The sequence below is a fragment of the Wolffia australiana genome, chromosome 10, assembly GCF_029677425.1.
Source record: "Wolffia australiana isolate 7733 chromosome 10, ASM2967742v1".
Classification (NCBI taxonomy): Eukaryota; Viridiplantae; Streptophyta; class Magnoliopsida; order Alismatales; family Araceae; genus Wolffia; species Wolffia australiana.
The window spans coordinates 7,692,623-7,705,045 of NC_135844.1; the positions used below are offsets into that span (position 1 = coordinate 7,692,623).

The window sequence follows — 12,423 nt, forward strand, 5'->3', positions numbered from 1 at the left end:
ACTGACCTACTCAGTTAAATTCTATAAAGTTTACTTGTAGAAACTAACTGATAACAATTTAACTGAATTATAGAACTGAACTTAGCGGTCTGAGTTTTAATATACTTCGAATTAAAAAAAAGGAAAATACTCTGAATTTACCTGCTCCCTGTGGATCGACACCCCACTTGCCCTAAGGCTGTGAGGTTATAAATTGTGTTAGATAAGCTCAGTCCTCACACGATTAGACTAATAAATACACCGTGAAAACACCCCAAAACTGAGATTATCAATTGGCGCCGTTGCCGGGGAACACGGTATTACAGTAGAATTTTTGTTTCTGTGTTTTTAGTTATCTATAATTCCTTCTCCTAAAGCTGCGAGACTTGAAATCCTCAGCTTATTGTCTTTCGAATTCTCTGCTGAAGTTCTATGGTAGTGACTTGTTCAAGGGCTGGTGAAAGATCTACAGAGTACGTTGCACGCGACGCAACTCTAGAATCTACAGTTACGGAACCTGAAATTCAGTAGGAAACAATGGCAGAAGAGAGACATCAGCAGAATGAGAGAAGGAGAACAATGCTGGACAGGTCGACACCGTCGGGAAGCCTGCGACAAACCGATGTCAACCTGAACATAGGTGAAGGTATTTTATTCAGATATGATAATGCTTTGATTAATTATTTACCTGAATTTAACGGACTACCTGCACAGAATCCTTTAGAATTCCTCGATGATTTTCATATTAGATGTTCTTCCCAAAACGTTCCTGGACTATCTACAGAAATTTTGAAAATGAAGTATTTTCCTCTTACCTTAAAAGATAAAGCATTTTCATGGTATCGCAATCTAGGAATCACGTTCAACTCTTGGGAAGAGATGCAGGGAAAATTTCTGCAGAAATTTTACCCTCTTTCTAAAACTAATTTTTACCGAAGAGAAATTCATAACTTTCATCCCCATGAAGGTGAGGCTTTTAGTGAGTCATGGGAGAGGTTCAATGACTTGCTGAGGAAATGTCCCCATCATGGAATTGAACACTGTTCAGTTAGCCCAAATTTTCTATGAATCTTTATCAGATTTCATGAAAAATAAGGTTAACTTAGCCTCCGGGGGAACTTTCTATGCCGCATATGAGGATGAATTGTTTGATATTTTGGAGAGAGTTGCAGAAACTGACCTGCAGGAGACTGGAGCAAGTCAGAATGGGAGGAACCTGCAGCCCAAGAGAGCAGGAGTTCTGCAAGTTAATGCTAAGGAGGGCGAGCTGCAAGCGGGTTTAAGAGAAACCAACCAGAAATTGGAGGAGCTCACCTCCACCTTGAAGAACGTTTTCTTAGGTAACTCCCCCATCGTTAAGGCCAAAATTTTGTTCTCTCTGTTTCAGTAGGGAACATGAAGACGGAGCCTGCCAAGCCATGGAAGAAGAGGTGAAAGCCTTCATCCAACCGCAGCAACCATGGGCAGGGCAAAAGAGGCCGAATTTTCCAAATGGAGAGACCTTCCACCAAGGGAGTAAGCCGGCAGCTCAACCTCCATTCCAACAAAGACAGCAGTTCCAGTCCAGGCCCCAGCAGCAGTATCAGGTTCCCTCTCACAACCAGCCTGATTTTTCTACATTCACCCCCGTCATTATAGATATGATAGAGAAGCAAAACCAAAAGTTGCGAGCGGAGATGGAGATACGGATGCAAGTCATGATGAAATTTTAGACGAAGCAGATGTTGGAATCCCAGGAACAAATGAGGAAGCTGTTGGAGAGCTTTAGGCCTGCACCTTCTGAACACCAAGGTATAATTACAGAACTCCCTTGCACATCTTATAAATTTCCCACGAAACCTGTAATTAACCCATGCAACTTACATCATGTGCAACACTCCACTCATGATGAGATGAATGGAGAAGATCCTGAAGTTCTGGCAATCTCAAAGTTGAGAAATGGAAAGGAACTTCAGGACCCTTATCAGAATTCTGGAGAGAATTCTAGGAAGGGGAATGAGCCAAGAGAGGAAGAAAGAGAGGATCTTCCCTATGTAGAAGAACCTCTACCTTCTACAAGTGGGCAAGATGTTCCTTACCCTTGAGCTTTGAATAGAAAAAAACCTGTCCTTGATTATGAACATAGGTTATTAGAGAATTTTAAAAGAGCCACCATGACTGTTACTGTAGAAGACATGCTTAGGTGTGCACCCTCCCTAAAGAAATACCTTAAGGATGCTTGCACCACTAGGAAGCCTAGGGAAGTAGTTAAACTTTCTGAGAATGCCTCTAGCATTTTGAATGTCATCCCTATCAAAATGAGAGATCCCGGAGCCCCTTTCATTACATGTGAAAGAGGAGGAAACACATTTTCTAAAGTTTTATTAGATACGGGAGCAAGTATAAGTATCATTCCAACAGCCTTATACGAGGAGTGTGGGTTTGGAGAGTTGGAGGAAATACATATGGACTTACTCCTAGCTGACGGAATTGTTAGGCAACCTGAGGGAAGGTTAACTGATGTCATGATCACTGTAGAGAACTGTGAAATACCTATAGATTTTATAGTGACTGATGTGAAGATATCGGGGAACATTAGTTTAGCTCCTATAATCATAGGAAGACCATTCTTAGTCACGGCGAAAACAATTATGGATTGGGAGAAGGGGACAGTAGAATTTAAGATTGCGAAAGAGAGAGTTCAAATTGACATATCAAAAATGATGAAGTGCCCCTTAGGAAGCAATGAAGAATTAAAACTGTGTACAGAAGATGAAGGAGAGGAGGAAGTGATAAAGGAATATGTCTCACATGTAGAGGGTAGAGAGCTAGATGAAGAGATCATGGACTCCCCTTCAGTGGAGGTAGGCCTAGAACTAAAACCTTTACCCTCATCCCTCAAATATGCATATCTAGATGAGAAGAAAACCCTACCTGTAATCATTTCTTCATCACTAACTCCTAAACAGGAAGGAGACTTGCTCAAGGTACTTAGAGAGCATAAGAACGCCATAGGTTGGACGTTTGATGATATTAGAGGAATTCCATCTTCAATATGTGAACATAGGATATTTTTGGAAGAGGAATCTAGACCTTGTAGAGAGCATCAAAGAAGGCTCAACCCTTACATGAGAGAAGTCCTTGAGAAAGAGATTTTAAAGTGGTTAAATGCAGGAATTATATACGCTATCTCCGATAGTAGGTGGGTGAGTCCCAAACACATGGTTCCAAAGAAGTCTGGAGTGATAGTAGAAGTGAATGAAAAAGGGGAGGAGGTGCAGAAGAGATTAACCACGGGATGGAGGGTGTGCATTGACCATAGGAAATTAAACAAAGCGACCAAGAAAGATCATTATCCACTACCCTTCATGGATCAAATACTAGAAAAACTGTCAGGGCAACAATATTTCTGTTTTCTAGATGGTTATTCAGGATACAACCAAGTGAATATTCATCCAGATGACCAAGAGAAGACGACCTTCACGAGTCCTGTAGGGACATACGCCTTTAGGCGTATGCCCTTCGGGCTATGCAATGCCCCCGCCACATTTCAGCGATGTATGAATGCCCTCTTTTATGATTTAGTAGGAGAATGTCTATAAATCTTTATGGATGATTTTTCAGTATTTGGATCTACCTTTGCAAACTGCCTCCTAAGCCTCACCAAAGTATTGAAGAAGTGCATTGAGTCCAACCTTGTCCTAAGCTGGGAAAAATCTCATTTCATGGTGCAGGAGGGAGTAGTGCTGGGACACACGGTAAGCAACTGTGGATTGGAAGTGGACAAGGCCAAGATCAAAATCATCCAGGGCCTTCCACCTCCAACCAACCTAAAAACCCTTAGGGGTTTCCTCGGCCATGCGGGTTTCTATAGACGTTTTATTCTCGACTTTGCTAAAATTTCTAAACCTCTCACAAATCTTTTATCGTCTAAGAACAATGATTTTGAACTAACACTAGAAGCTAAAAATGCATTTGATAAATTGAAAGAAGCTTTAGTAAATGCGCCTATCTTGCAAGGGGCCGATTGGACCCTTCCTTTTGAACTAATGTGCGATGCTTCTGATTTTTGCAGTAGGTGTAGTGTTAGGTCAACGAATTGACAAGAAACCCGTGGTCATCTACTACGCCAGCAGAACCTTAGTTGACGCACATCTGAATTATACCACCACCGAGAAGGAGCTGTTAGCTATTATTTTTGCATTAGAAAAGTTTAGGTCTTATTTACTAGGTAGTAAGATTACTGTTTTTTCTGATCATGCAGCTATTAGATATTTGTTAACAAAGAAGGAGGCCAAACCTAGGCTTATTAGATGGGTGCTTTTATTACTGGAGTTTGATTTGGAAATCAAGGATAAGAGAGGGTGTGAGAATGTAGTAGCCGATCACCTCTCCCGAATCATAGGCGCCCAACCTGAACTAATAAATGATGCATTTCCTGATGAACACGTCCTAACCGCACAAGGAACATTGGTTCCTTGGTACGTGCATATTGTCAATTTTCTTGTTACAGGAAAAATTCCTACAGGTTGGACATCCTACGAGAGAAAGAAGCTGCTGAAAGATGCAAGATTTTATTTCTGGGAAGATCCGGAGCTGTTTCACCAAGGGCAAGACCAAGTCTTAAGGCGGTGCATCCCCGAGAACGAGCAACGAAGCATTCTAGAATTCTGTCATGCAAAGCCCGGAGGAGGACACTACTCAGCAAAGGTAACAGCACATAAAATTGTCGAATCGGGTTTCTTTTGGCCTACCTTATTTCAAGACGCCCAAAAATTTTACAATACCTGTTTAGCATGCCAAGCCTCCATCAATATGAACAAGAAGGAGAGAATGCCCTTACAACCCATCCTAGAAGTAGAAATTTTCGATCTATGGGGAATTGATTTTATGGGTCCTTTTCCTAACTCTCATGGATATGAGTATATCTTGATGGCTGTCGATTATGTCTCCAAATGGGTAGAAGCCATTCCCTCCAAAACTAATGACAGTAAGGTAGTGACCAATTTTATTGAGAAAAATATTTTCCATAGATATGGATGCCCACGAGCCATCATTAGCGATGGAGGTTCCCAATTTATAAATTACAACTTTAGGAACCTCCTTAAGAAGTTTGGTGTCCACCATCGAGTCACTACCCCCTATCACCCTCAAGCCAATGGCCAAGTCGAATTGTGCAATAGAGAAGTCAAGAAAATCTTGAGAAAAATAGTACGTCCTGATGGTAAAGATTGGTCTAGGAAGCTAGACGAGGCATTATGGGCCTATAGGACAGCCTACAAAACCCCTCTAGGCATGTCCCCATTTCGACTTATTTTTGGGAAGGCATGCCACCTACCTCTTGAGCTAGAACACAAACCCCTTTGGGCTATTAGAAAGCTCAATCTGGAACTAGATAAAGCCGGCAAACATAGACTTCTTCAGTTGAATGAATTGGAAGAATTACGAAATGAGGCTTATGAAAATTCGAGAATTTACAAGGACAAAATGAAAATGTTTCATGATAAAAGCTTAAGGAGAAGAGTCTTTGTAGAAAACCAGAAAGTATGGCTTTACAACTCTAGGTTGAAACTCTTCCCAGGGAAATTGAAAACTAGATGGGATGGCCCCTTTATTGTCCAACAAGTGTTTGAGAACGGTGCGGTCACAATCTTAGATCCTACATCTCAAAAGCATTTCACTGTTAATGGGCAACGGCTCAAACCTTATTTAGAAGACGAAGATCTACAAAGCCCCATGAATATCACTTTAGAGAAACCACCGCATGGTAGCAACATGATCTGATTCATATTTTTGTTCCTTTCTTATTCTCTCTGTTTTGTTATTTGGTTCTGCTTTTGTTTTCTTCATTTTTGTTTGCGTCGCCATGTGCAGCCATTCCTATCCAAGCTCACCTACACCGTAGACGGACAACTCAAAGGCCGGTCACCGCTCTCCATTCCATGGTTTGATCTCCATTTCCCCTTACTCTTATTTACTTCCCGTCATGTAGGAACATGCCCTTTTTTATGGAGGGGGGGGGGAATAGAGTTGCATGCATAACTACTCTATCATCCATGAAATTTTTTTTCGTTTTACATCAACCAAACCATGGATATGTGATGATCTTAGGAGATCCTTGTACAATGATATGCATGATAATAAGGCTCTTTTCAAGGGTGTTAGAATTTAAAGACTGGCTAGTTAGGGAATCCTAGGTGAAATAAGCCTAGCTAGGTGCACAATGATTCGTACTACTACGGTCCCATATCTTACCATCATATTTCTCTCATCTTGCCATCCACCTCGGGTTGAGTTAGCACTTACATGCACAAAATTTTTAGCTTTAGTGGAGAGTAGGGTTAGTGTTGGATCATTGGCAATATTATTAAGACGTGAGTGAAGCTCCCTGAACCAAGAGGGATACAAACCTCTTCGGGGAAATAAGCTGCCGATCTACTAAGGACGGCACATGGGTAGTGGATAAGCGCCACCAAAATGCAAAGTGGAAGCTGCACTGCGCAAAACAAGCACAAGCTTGCATCATAGCAACCAAAAATTGATTGTCATCAAACATGACCAACAAGCAGCAAATGTTAATGAAAATAAAGGTGGAAAAGCTGTCTCCCATGTGTTTGAGCCGATGCTATTATAGCCATAGTATTGAGCCAGCAGTAGCACCGCTCTCTACGCCTCGTTCAGTAGTGCGCTTGGGGTGTTGACTCGACCCAATCCATATAATAAGTACTTACTATATGTACTCCATAAATCAGAAGTGCACTTAGTTGAGGTAGAAGGGCTGAAATAGATCCTAAGGTTTTCCCCTAAGTTGGCTAAGCTCAATTGATGAAAGCACTCCTTGACGAGAGCATGAGCCAAAGTTATCAAACGTCAAAAGTCAACTAGAGATCATCATTATTTCTCACTTGCATTTCATTACTAAGGGACTAGTAATGATCTAAGTTGGGGGGTGTTTGATGACTCTCAATAAGTCATCAAATATTTAGACTTTTAAGTATCAAAGCATCAAGAATATTTAGTTAATTCATGTGAGTTGTCATGCATATGCATTATTTTATAAAATTACTAACCCCACTTGATTCTTCGAATCAAGTGGATTATATTTGACATTTTTTGGTTAGTAAGTTCAGAAACAGGTTAAGACAACCAAAGGAGGACGACAAGAATCAAGAGGAGTTGGCGAAAATTCAAGAAGAAGAAAATTCTGAAAATGCCCCCGGAAGGAAGCTAGGGCATGTGTTAAGAGAAACCTATAAATACTCTCTTGAGAGTTCATTTTGAGGTTGTCCAGAATTTCTCTCAAGGAAGCTAGGGCTTGGAGAGAGAGGATTTCTGCAGACCCTCCAAGGCTGATGAGCATTGGAGCTGGGAGAGAAGCAAGCTGAGGAGTAGCTGGAGCACGACGATCGTCGCCTTGCCCGGAAGGAGTGACACAAGGAGGCGTGAGCGTTTCAGTTTTAGTGCAATCTTCTTCTCCTTCTAAGACAATCAGAGTTGGGCTGAAGATCACAAGCTGTGTCTTCAGCATTTCCAATTCTGTTGTTCCTCTGGTTATGCTTGATTTGAATCTCATAGTTGATTGAATCGTTTTCCATTATGTTCTAGCAAAAATTCCATCGTTCTCCACATCAGATCGTGAAATCCATCCCTGCAGAACTTCCAAGCAGCTAGCAACCCAGGCAACAGCCTAGGTTGCCAGCAACCCAAGCCGCGGGGAACAACGCCGCACGCAGCAACGCTGCGTGCAACAAACTCGCCCGCGTGCAGCAGCACAGTGAGCAGAGCTCGCCCGCGCGCAGCACCGCCGCGAGCAGGCTGACCCGCGCGCAGCAGCGCAGCGAGCAGAGCTCGCCCGCGTGCAGCAGCGCTACAGCAGGCTCACCAGCGCGCTGAGACGCCGCGAGCAGGTTTGCCTGCCCGCAGTAGCGCCGCGAGCAGCGCTCGCTTGCGCTGGGTGGCAACGTGCAAGCCTGCGCGCAAGTAAGAGCCTGCGTTCAGGCCTACCTGCACGCAGGGTGCTTGCTTATTTGCCCCAAGGGACAAAGATACACTGTCAGCAGATAAATTCTCTGCTGACTGACCTACTCAGTTAAATTCTATAAAGTTTACTTGTAGAAACTAACTGATAACAATTTAACTGAATTATAGAACTGAACTTAGTAGTCTGAGTTTTAATATACTTCGAATTAAAAAAAAGGAAAATACTCTGAATTTACCTGCTCCCTATGGATCGACACCCCACTTGCCCTAAGGCTGTGAGGTTATAAATTGTGTTAGATAAGCTCAGTCCTCACACGATTAGACTAATAAATACCCCGTAAAAACACCCCAAAACTGAGATTATCAGTGTGAAGGGGAGGGTGAGGGAATTTGTAAACGATCACTTGGATGGCTGCAAGTCGGTAGCCGACGGCGGAAGTCGACGGGGCTCAGGCGGATGGCTACGACTCCCGGCAGGGGCGGTCGGTCGGGAAATAGCGGTAGGGAACGTCCAGAGACACCGACACGGAGCATAAGGGTCACACACCGGAGTGCCCCAACCAACAAGACGAAGATCCTCGCGAATGTCACCGAGCAGGGAGAGGGCTCTCGGGGCAACTCAGCTGAAGACGTGCAGGCCGCTGGGAACAGTTCGGGTGATCGTGAATGCTCGTGACCGAGAGTGTCGGCGGTTCAAGGAGAAGAAAAGGAACCCAACGTTATCCGCCGGCGTAGCTGGGCTGGCTGGAGACGATCTTGATCGTTGATGGAGCTTGCTCAAGGGGGAAGACCAGCGGGCGCCTGTGGAAGACCAATTGACTCTTTGGGGTGGTGAGAGGTACAGGATGAGTCCCTTCTAAATTTGACTAAGAAAACATGATGAAAATTTACTAAAGAAGACCAATTATTTTTTTCTCAAAATGACAGACTGAGCAGTCCTTGGGCAGGCCTCCCCTTTATAAAGGTGGGGGAAGGGAGGATGCCAAGAGTCTAGACTAAGGGGGAGGGTTCCGTCAAGCGATGTGGCCCTCCTCTTTACACGAGAACGAACAAACATCAAATGCGAGACCGGTCCAAAGCACGACGCGGTCCGAAAGCAATACTTTAGAAAAGAAATAACAATGCTTACTTGGGGTACTTGAACTCCGGGTCACGGACGTCGGCACGAGCGGCTCGGAGTGGTCAAACATTTCCCGTGTCGGTGTCGACACGATGGTCCCCCATCACCATGCTCCTGCAGTAGGTTTTGCGTGTTCCCCCTAAGCAGTTGTGCCACTATTAGTCACTGATAACACCCTGAATTCTATCTTTATTACATGTTATTAGCACAATTTTATGCATTTAAAGAGCTTAAAATGGGGTTGTTATCATATATTTACATGAAAATAGTGGTTTCAAGTGATTTCTAATTTTTCCCTAATTTTCAGTTAATTCTATGAATTTTAAAGGATTTATTGAAGCTCAAAATAACTATTTTTGAATGAAAATGGTAATTTTAATATTTAATTTTGATATTTATCAGCATGGGGATGAATCAGCGAATTTTCTAGACTTTTCTAGAACCTTTTACGAATTTATAGGATTTTTCTGAATTTATTTGAAGAGTAAATGTATTTATTCTAAGGAAAAAAGGTATATTTATAAGAGAAAAAAGTATTTATATCATTTTCGAACTTTGAAGGGCCTTTTTGTAAAGTTTCGTTGCAAAAAGACCCTAAAAACAGCTCTCAGTCGCCACTGCAGGCGTAAAGATGTAATTTAAAATCTTCCAGGGTTTTATTGCAATTATTTAATATATTTTTTAATATTTTTAGCAGAAACCAGAGGAGAGAGAGTGCGCCAGGGACATATACACAATTACTTTTGGGCGGCGTCCAACAACAATTCCAGGCTTTTTAAGGACTTTTCTGCAAAAAGAAGGATTCAAAATGCGCTAGCCAATGAGAGAGTGACACGTCATGGTGTGTTTAAAAACGAAATGAATAAATAAATAAATTTTAAATCCAATGGATTAAATTGGTTGAAAATTAATTTATTAATAACTTTTGATCCTAAAGTCCGATTGGGGTGATTTTTTTATGGATCTGTTCGTCTTGATAATTTATTAATCATCAGTTCAATAAGTCCAACTATTCCCAAGTTGTACTTATTGACTAGGGAGAGGAGATGTGACAGGGTTAAAGGGTTGTCGATCCCTCTACAATTCCAAACAAGACTTGGAATCATAAAACTATCGACTCGCGTGACGCACCCGCGATCGGGTGTTATAGATGCGGCGTGGATCTGGGGTATCTGAGTGATGACATGGTGGAGGGGGAGTGTCCACGTCTGACTCCTCAGAGAGGGAGGTGATATCGTCCTCTTCTCCTGTGGAGGCGTGGCCGCTAGTATCTCCACAGGTGTCCTCGGAACTAGGGAGTGGTGCTTGAGTGTTAGTCAAGCATCCTGCTCAAAAGGTATATGTGATGGGTGGAGGTTGGGCAAGGAGGAGAGTATATCCGGGGGGGGGAGTGTGGCTAGGGTGGGGCGGTACGGCAGGGATGGGGATGGGTGGCGGGCAGGGTGGAGAAGAAGGGGTGGGTAGTGTCGGGGGTAGGTGGGAGCAAGGTGGAGGGGAATGAGGTGTAGGGGAGCGAGGGAAGCGAGGCAAAGATGGATGGTGAGGTGATGGAGACAAACGGGTAGGCGGGGATGATGGGGAAGGTACTAGGGTGGGAGTGGTTGGGAGGGGGCGATGGTGGGGCGGCGGGGAAGGTTGAGGTGCATGGAAGGAGCTCGAGGATGAAGGACGGAAGGATGGGGTAGTGGAGTGGGTATGCGCGACCTCCGTGCCATCTCCTTCGTGTCTCTCTAGCACATCTAATAAGGCAAAGGTGTTTGAGGTGAGGGCAGCCCTTACCTCTTTACCTTTGCCCGCCCGAGCTCTAGTAGGGGATGTCTCCGGGGCTAGGGTTGGAGGTCGCTTGTTCGCGACCTTCTTCACCCACTGTGATGTAGGCTGGCCAAGCTTGGCCGAGACCGGCTTGGGCAGCAGGGGCCCCTGTGAGGGCGGAGCACTAGGCGCTCCCTACGCTACAGGGGTATGGCGGCCAGTCTAGGGTGGCCTATGGGTAGGGCGACGGTCGTGGGTAGTGGGCCTTGCTGCTAATATATAATCGTTATACGGCAAAGGGGGGAGGTACTCCTCTATAGAAGTTGGTGTGGTCTGTGATGCCTTTTGGCGGTACATGTGGATAGTATGGCCAAGGAGGGTATAGTGTGTACAGAATTGTGGAAGGTTCTCATACAAGATCGGCTGACGGATCAACTCATCTCCGTTCCTAATAAGTACCATGCGGTGAATGGGCTCAAGGAGATCAATCTCAACACATAACTGCGCATATCCTGGGCGGTTAAACAAATGTACATCCCTATCAAGACGTATAAATGTTCCTACTCCACCAGCTAGAGATTCAAGAGCAGCCGGCGTGAAGAGATGGGGTCGTAACCCTGGGAAGCCTATCCATACCGGCACGGAGTGGGGGTGGTACTCGTCTGTTCAGCCGTCCAGCGATATGTGTGCATGGTGGAGCCATTGATCGTCCATGTAGTCCGACTCTAGGCCTTCCTAAATTCATCTTCCAATTGGAAGCGGATGAAGACACTCCGATGGTTGCGTGCGCCAATAACCACCGGGCCGAGGAAGTGTCCCGGCGCTAGATATAGCTTCATAATATCGTCAATGAGTGGGTGTTTCGTAGTGAATCGCCCAATCAGTGTGAAAGCAAATGGTGCGGCCATCCGCTAGACATCCTCCTTAGAGAAGGTTACTACGCGCATACCCCCGGTTGGGGGTCGAAGCATCATAGTGGGGGGGGAGTGCGAGTTTGGGAAGCGAGGGTGTAGTACTCGTGTTTGTAGCGCCCATGTGTGCAGCTCCCTCCACACGCGCTGCCCATGTCCTCGGTGGTACTCGTTCATCTTGTTGCTCCTTATGCGCCGGTCCTTGCATTTGCGATGCGTTGTGGTCCTCCATGCTATCAGCCGGGTTCACATTGATCGAGGCAACCAAGGCGACCGGATTGACTCGATCACGGTTGACCGGGTCAGCCTGGTTGACTCGGTCATGGTTGACCTGCTCGTCTCGAACTCGGTCATGGTTGACCGGGTTGACCTGCTCATCTCGGTCCTGGTTGGCTGAGTCGACTAAGTCAACTCGATCAGGGTTGATCGGGTCTTGGTTGACCGGTTCAACTCGATCAGAGTTGACTAAGTCAACTCAATCAGGGTTGACCACGTCTTGGTTGACCGAGTCAACTCGATCAAAGTTGACCGGGTCGACTAAGTCAGAGTTGACCGCGTATTGGTTGATTGAGTGAACCTCTTCGATCGGGTCCTATTTGACTAGTGCGGCCTGTTCACCTCGGTCCTGTTTGACCGAGTCAACTCGGCCTTGAATGGCCAGGTCGACTGGGTCAGTTTGGACCATATCGGTCGAGTCGACCA

The 12,423-nt window shown here is 44.8% G+C and overlaps 1 non-coding gene across 1 annotated transcript; it reads right to left on the reverse strand.

The window, feature by feature from the left end:
• Positions 1 to 904: 904 nt before the first annotated feature.
• LOC144709010 (small nucleolar RNA R71) lies at positions 905 to 1,013 on the reverse strand. Its single transcript, XR_013582950.1, has one exon. It is a non-coding gene; the product is annotated as a small nucleolar RNA R71 (small nucleolar RNA).
• Between the last annotated feature and the right edge of the window lie 11,410 nt (positions 1,014 to 12,423).